This window comes from Grammomys surdaster, unplaced genomic scaffold, assembly GCF_004785775.1.
Source record: "Grammomys surdaster isolate TR1022 unplaced genomic scaffold, NIH_TR_1.0 97, whole genome shotgun sequence".
NCBI lineage: Eukaryota > Metazoa > Chordata > Mammalia > Rodentia > Muridae > Grammomys > Grammomys surdaster.
Genome location: NW_021604576.1, coordinates 10,670,123 through 10,678,593, shown reverse-complemented (window position 1 = coordinate 10,678,593; position 8,471 = coordinate 10,670,123).

The window sequence follows — 8,471 nt, the reverse complement described above, 5'->3', positions numbered from 1 at the left end:
CAATCCTAGCACAGTTCAAGGTCCTTTCTGAGATGCAAGGCAATCCTTAAATGTAAATTCAAAATAAAAAAGCAGATCACAAACTTCCAATATCAGTGACAGAGTATATACAGTACAATTCCCAAAAAAACAAAGGAAGGAAGCATAGTGAGGCTATACTGGACCAAAGCAAAACAAGAGCAAAGTAGGGCAAAGGACTCTTCAGATCTCCAACTCTTGTCAGCTTTGTGAACTGACAACATACTTTTCTCTCTTGAGCTGGTTCCATACTCAGTCTACAGCTTTCCTCAGTAGGTATCCCCAGTTCCAGCATCTTGGTTTCTCTAAGGCAATTCTCACAGCTTCACTCACAGTTTCTCTGGGCTTCTATGAAAGGACATCCCTGACACACACGCCTGCTCAACATCTTTCCTTAGTTTCGAGATGAGATTCCATAACCTGTTTCTCCATGTTCTTGACTTTAAAGACAGAATTACATGGCCAAATCATCTATGTTCTGCTTCTTGATGGGGCTGGAGCATGTTCTCTGCATCAGCTTTCTGTTGTTAGTTTTCTTTCACTGCTCAAGCTTTTCTTTGACTCCTTTTTGGAGAGCAGAAAATATCTCAGGCCTTTTATTTTCACAAACTGGAAACTTTGCTGGATAGGGTCTTTCTCTGAGGTCACCACTCCCTTTATTCCACTTCTCATGCTTTTATTTAATCTGTTTATTTCCTTGAACACAGAATCTAGCTCCAAGATACTTCTTAATGCCTCTTTTCCCTTCAATACATACATTTTGTATTTTTTCTTGCTCAGTTTGTTCCTTTTCATTATAGATCTGCATAAGACTGGCCAATAATAATGATGAGGCATCATTATTAAAAATCTTTTAAAAATCTTCTCTGAAAACACCATTAATCCAAAATTCTTCAATTTAACCTCAGGCAGACTTTTTAGACAAGGGCAGAAAGCAACCACATTCTTCACCAAAATATCACAAAAATGATCTCTCATGAAAGGACAATATAAATCCCATTTGTCTTCATTTAAGGACCCCATTTGTCTCCATTTTGAGGACCAGACCTGATTTCAAAAAAGGCCATATGGCATCAGTTTCAGGAATAGACCATAAGTCCCAGAAACTAGGTCATAAGACACCAGCTCTAGGAACAGACCATAAAATGCAGAACAAGATCATAAAACCCCCTCCCACAGAACAGCCTGGGGACAACCACAAAAATAGGGAAATATCTTATTTCAGAATGGGCCACCTGTGCTGGGCAGCCCTATTTCATCCCATAGTTGAATGCTCATGACATAGGAATATAGACCACTGATAACTCGTGACCCCCTAGCATCCACCAATGAAATTTTAGATTACCTAATCCTTCTAGAGAGTTCTCTAGGTTCCCTATAAGAAAACCTGAGTGGCTTATATCTGGGTTTGCTATTTCAAAGAATGGTTGACTCCAGAATCCTGGTTGTTTCTGCAGAATAAATGCATACTATCTGAGTCTGGGGTCTTCCTTCAGCAATTTTTCAAACCTTACACTAGGACCCTTACTAATATTCTTCTCCTCTGCAGTCTCTTGAGTTGAGTTATATTCTATTGGTGAAAACAAAAACCTGCATATTCTTTATGCAAATAAACATAGTATCCCCGAACCATGTGACAAGGAGTGATAAATTACTTATGCAAATAAAATATTACTACTTATATTTTATTATTTAGTATAGTGTAGTATATAGTATTATCACTTATATTATTTAGTATAGTATAGTGTTACTGTTTATTATAGTAAATCAGAAGCAATGTGGATGCATGGATTTATCAAAACTATATTGATGATAAAGCAGGCCTATAAATTGACTGAACACACTAGTCCAAATGATAAAGTCACCCCTTACCTGGATAATATAAAGGGAAAGCCACCTAAAGTCAGAGCAGGACAGCATTCATTAATCTGTCAGCAGGTTGTCTGGTGTGGGATCCATCAGAATCTATGACTCAGCATGACTCAGAATCTATGACTCTTACCTGCTAGTTGATGAGAGCCATTTGCTTTGCCAAGCCTTTAGACCCGACTCTGAAACTAGAACCTACTCCCTGGCATAGTTTGTTATGTTAATATCTTAGCTAACTATCTGCAAGGACTCCTTTGCATTTGAAGTAGCTTTCTGCTCTTGTCTTTAAGTAAGGCCTTTAAAAAATCTATAGCTACATTCTTTGTTTCTTAGCTACTATAAGCTTCACATCCTTTTGTGAAGTGCAATGCTGATCTGAGATTTAATATTAGTATTTAAGGTTGGGACAAAAGAACTTGGTCTAAGATACCAAGTTAAAATTAGGAGTCTTTGCTGAATCAAAGCCAATAAAAATGATTTGAATTATGAATTTATTGCTTTTCCATGAATCCTGTTGTTGTGGAACGATCCAAGCATGTTCATGTTTATGATATAACTTGCTCATGACATATGATCTATTTTCTTTCTTCAAAGTCTTATACAAACTACTTTGCTCTGGATTTTCAAGTCCTGGCTCCTGTTCATTCTTGAACTCTTGGCTAAACTTGTATCCAGACTTTTGTGTACCCTTCATTTTAACACAACTTTTGAGCTGAACAAAGCTTAAAGTGGCATAAAACTCTTACGCTGAAGAGGTCAGCTCAGAGCCTTTGGAAAATTCCACCAGGCCCCCTCCCTTCCTAGAATGGAGAGGCTGAATTATGTCACCCAGAAAGACCATGGAGGGAGGTGTCACCTGCAGATAAGGGAAGCCCAGATCACCAGAGTAGACTGACCTAAGGACTAATCAATTTAAAAGTCACACTGTTCTGCCAATCACATTGTGCCTAGTAGCTGTTGCTCTATTCTACCCATGAAAACTGTATAAAAACTGGCTGACTGGGTGGCCCAGGGTCTTTGCCTCTCTTTTGGATGCAGGACAACCCCAACTGCTGGAAATGTAAACTTCTCTTGCTTTTGCATCATCTCTGCTCCCTGTGTGTGGTTCACTGTGCCATGGGGTGGGGGAGTCTCTGGTAGCTAAGGCTCATCAGAATCTTACAATATTTAATAAGTAAAAAGTGTTTCTCTCACAAGTCTTGTATTGAATCTAGATCTGATGGTGTTTCACATCAGGATCAATGGTATATCTGGTCTGGGTTCCATAGCATATTCACATGCTACAACTTAGGGAAGCCAGGAAAGCTGATCTTTATTCTAACCAAAATTAGAGGACAGGTTAAAATGGGTGTGAGAAACAACTTGCATAGTTGTGTCCACTACGACTGGGATTTGGTTATGGCTTCCTCTCATCTTCCCATCTCTTGTCATCTCTGTCAATGAAATGGAAGTGAGACACATGGAACACACTGTTGGAGATAGAAAGAGTTCATTACACAGCAAAGGGAAGAATTCTCACATGGGCTTAAAATGTCTAAAGAGAACATTTCACAACTGAACACAGTCAATAGCTAAAATTGACAATGACCAAAGAGATCATTGTCTTGATACATAGTCGAAGCAGGTTTTATACGAGCTCTGGAGCCTCTGGAATTTTTCTGTCTTGGTCATTCATAGACGCAATGAGATATACACCTACAGAAAGGTACAATGCTATGTTTAGGTGCTTTTAAAAACTATTTCTCAAAAAAAGAAAAAAAGCCAGGCAATGGTGGCACACATCTTTAATCCCAGCACTTGGGAAGCAGAGACAGGTAGATTTCTGAGTTCGAGGTCAGCCTGGTCTACAGAATGAGTTCCAGGACAGCCAGGGCTACACAGAGAAACACTGTCTCGAAAAACCAAAAAAAGCCAACCAACCAACCAACCAACCAACCAGTTTCTCTCTCTCTCTCTCTCTCTCTCTCTCTCTCTCTCTCTCTCTCTCTGTAGGTGTATAAGCACAGTGAAACATGGATTGATATCAGAAGACAATTTTGGGGAATAAGTTCTCTTTTCCGTTTTGTGGAGGCAAGGTCTCTTTTGTTTCTGTTGTGCTATGTACTCTAGGAGAGCTGGCCTTTCCGCTCTAGGAAATGTTTCTGGTTTTGTCAGCCTTCTTGCAGAAAGGTAATTACAGATGCATGACACCTCCATGGCTTTTAAAATCAGTTCCAGGGATCCAAACTCAAGTCCTCAGTCTTGAGGACTTTTCACTCCTCTTCAAGAGGCATCTCAGAAGACCAATGTCCTTATTCTTCATTAGAAAGTCCCCAGCTGCACAGTAGTCTTGAAGTCTAAGGGCTCCTGAAATTAGATTACATAGTTACTCATTGATCTGGGCAGTTTGAGATGTAACATTTCTCAGAGCCAGAGATACAACTTAGGTCACATTCTGCTGACTAGTAATTGAATAAAAAGAAAAGAAAGAAAAAAGAAAGAAAAAAACAGAACTGATTCCAGGTATGGTGGAAAAGAAAATTTATTGTATATATGCCCTGGCCCATGGGGGATTCAACAACACCCTAGGGAAGGGGGTGAAAGAATGAAGGGACAAGAGACACAAAGAGAGCAAGTCTGGAGTTCTTATCAAGCTCTGAAACTTTAATTTTGGGTACAGGTTATAAAGACACAGCAAAGCGGGAAGTTTGGGCGAGGGTCATTGCTTAGAGCTATCCCACTATTGAATCATAAGACCATCCCATTGTCATATCCTTATTGCCCTAGATCATCCCACTGTCATATCCTTATTCCCTTAGACTGTCCCACTGTCATACCTGGCTCCCAGGGGATGCCAGACGTTCTTTAAGTTCCTGGGACCTGAGACCCGTGAATGTCTTTTCTTAACCTTGTATGGACTAGGTTTCCCAGAACAGCAGGTAATTTCCTGGTTTTGGCTCCTGGTGTATATATGTGGGAGAGCATAGCCAGAGGCAGATACATCTTGGAGATTCCATAGTGGACATTATTGGCATTTAGTCTAGGCTCCACCCCACAGTTACCTAGCAACAGCCAGGTGGGCCTGACTCACTATAAAAGGGGCTGCTTGCCCACGCCTTGCTCTCTTGCTCTCTTGCTCTTGCTCCTGCTCCTTTACCCTCTTCCCCCTCTCTCCTCATTGCCTCTCCACTCTCTCTCCACATGCTCATGGCCAGCCTTTACTCCTCTACTTTCTCTCTCTCTGCTTTTCTCTCAACTTCCCTCCCCATCCCCTGGAAAATCTCTCTTCTATACTATACTGTCCTGTGGCTGATTCCTCAGGGGGAAAGGGTGCCACAACCATACCACACCTCCACAGAATATATTCCTTCTTTTCTATCTTTTTATAAAATACAACAAACATGACCAGGCTGAGTTGGACCATGTGAGGAAAGGTGGTTGGGGGTGGAGAAGAGAGAGGGAAACAACATGTTGCAGCCAAGAGGCTAACGGTACAAAAGTGGGAGAGGAGGTCCTTGGTCCCATAAAGGCTGGATGCTCCAGTGTGAGGGAATTCGAGGGTGGGGAGGTGGAGTCTAGCCTGATGTTCTTTAAGCCTGGAACTAGATACTTGACAATATTCATCAGTCTGTTGTCTTGCAGCATTATGTACAATACTAAGACTTTAACCTTTTATAGAAGACTTCTTTGATCATTCAAGCTAAAGTACATTTCTTTAACAATTTGTGTTACTTCATGCGGTGGTTTGAATGAAAATGCCCAATAGACTCATAAGGAGTGGCACTATTAGGAGGTGTGGCCTTGTTGGAGCAGATATGGTCTTGTTGGAGAAGAAACTCTTGGTTTCTTCTCCAGCATCGTGGCTGCCTGCCTGCTGCCATGTTTTCTGCCATGATGGCTGTCTTAGGTTTTTTATTTCTGTGAAGACACACCATGACCATGGCAACTCAAAACAAAACAGCAGAAAAACCATTTAATTGTTGTTTACAGTTTCAGAGGTTAGGCCAATTATCATGAGGGCAAGAAGCATGGTATCCTGCAGGCAGACATGGTGCTAAGAGTTCTTCATTTTGATCTGTAAGCAGCAAAAGGAGACTGTGTGGCACACTGGGCATAGCTTGAACATATGAGACTTTAAAGCCTGCTCCCACAGTGGTATACTTCACCTAATAACACCATACCTACTCCAAACAAGGCCATACCACCTAATAGTGCCACTCCCTTTTGGTCAAGCATTGGTATACAGGAGTCTATGGGACCATTCCTATTCAAACCACTTCAAAGACAATGAACTAAACCTTTGAACAGTGAGCCAGTCCCAGTTAAATATTTTCCCGTGGTCATGGTATCTCCTCATAGCAATAGAAGCCTTAACTAAGACAGTTTACTACAAAAAGCACAGTATTATTTATGGTTGTTTTTTTGCTACAGTGCTTACAACGCTGAACATATTGATGGCTTACAACAAAGAACATATTGTCCATTAAGCCAGAATCAATTACTACTTGTCCATTTATAGAAAAAGTTCCTGTGTGCTGGTTAGTTTTGTCAACCTGACCCAACCTAGAATACTAGGAAGTATTCTCCCCAGAATGCTAGGGAGTGAGCAGCATTCTTCATGATCTCTGCTGTAGTTCCTGCCTCTAGGTTCCCCACTCAAGCTCCTGCCCTGGCTTCCTTCACTGATGGACTATGATCTGGGAGCCCCAATAATATGCTTCCTAAATAAAAATATGCAACAGAAAAACAGAGATTCAGATAGCTATGATTATTTTTATAATTTTCAAAAGGGATCACCGAGATTGTACATACATGAAAGAACTTCAAGAAGGTAAGATCTGCTTTGCTAAATGGTGGCCAAGTATTTTCTTGCTTGAGAGGCAAAACATGAACCAAATACCGTAGTAAAACTAGGCAGAGATACAAACATGTAAATCAAAAAAAACCCATAGCCTTCCAGGATATTTTGAATCTGCAATTTGCTGAAGAAAAAAAAAAACATGTATACATGTATGTGTCTAGACACACATATATGTGTATATATATGTGTATGTATATGTACATATATGTATATATGTATGGAAATACATGTATGTATGTATGTATGTATGTATAACATTTTTAAACACCTATTAAACACCAAGTGTTTAAGGGTTAGAGGTAGAGCTGTAGATATGGGAGGCACACTCCCAGGGAATGTATGCATGAGGACTGGGGAAGACACGAGAAACAAATGAAATAAAGTGATGGGAGAGATATAAAAAACATGAAGTACTAAAGAACTGGTCACCTATTTTACATTACAAGGTCCAGAGAAGCATATCCATTAGGGGACATTTTGTCTGAGAGCCAACTGAAAGAACCAGCTAAAGTTGTCTCTAGAGAACGTGCACAGTATGAATTATACGAAGATTTCTTGGTGAAGTGTGAAAGGGAGAGAAGAGGAAATTGTGCTAGGTAAGGACAAACCCAGGAGAACTCAGTCCTTGACTCTAAGGACCACAGTAACCATTGGTGGATTCTGAACTGAGAGAGCAAACAGTTCTTGTTACAAAACCACTCTGGCTGCAGTGGGAAGAGACTCTTAGCACAAAACCACCTTTGTCAGGTTGGTCTGTGGGGATGACTGTGAGGGACTGTCTTGATTCCTAATTGTTTCAGAACACAGCACACATGGGCAGCAGTATCATGAGGCAAGTGGTTCTGGTTTGTATAAGAAAGCTAGCTGAGCATAAGCCTGTGAGCGAGCAAGACAGTAACCTCTATGGTTCGTATTTCAAGCTGCAACTTGAGTTTCTGCGACTCTCCTCAATAATAGACAGTGATTCGGAAGTGGAAGCCAAAGAAATCCTTTCCTCCCTGTGTTGTAATATTTGTCAACTTAACCCAAATTGCTATCACCTAGGAAGAGGAAACCTCTACTGGGAAATATCTTCCATCCCTGGGTATGTGGTTCTGGTGTATATAAGAAAGGAAGCTGAGTGAGCTATGGAAAGTAAGCCAGTAAGCGCTGTTCTTCTATGGTACATGCCTTAGCTCTGGTGTTCTGCATTTGCATTTTGACTTCCCTCTATGCCAGACTGTGACCCAGCAGTGTAAACCAAATAAACCCCTTCTTTCTCAAGTTGTGGTTTTGTCTTGATGTCTTTACAGCCACAAAGGGCCTAATCAAATTAGAACAGAGGCCTATCTGTAACTAACTGTATGTCACTTGGAAATACTTGCCACTGTTCTGTGAGTGTCTTAAATCTCTCAGCTCATTTAGTGATTCTCAGTTTTATTGATCAGTTATAATCATCCAGATAGAGACTTACCATGCATTTATTTATTTATTCAATGGAGTGTGTGCACAAGTGTCAGCATGTGTACATGTAGCTGCACTTGCCTGTGTGAGCATGTGTAGGAACCAGAGTTTTGCCTCAGGTGTCTTCCTCTCTCTTCCCTTCCCTTTTTGAGACAGAGCTGGAGCTCTCCGTTTTAGATAAAAATAGGTGGCCGGCCAGCCCTTGGTAAACACCTGTCTCCACCCCTGCTCTACCTTGCTTTTACAGATTTTCATGCTTTTGCAGCAAGCTTTTTACCCATTAAGCCATTCCCCAGCCCCA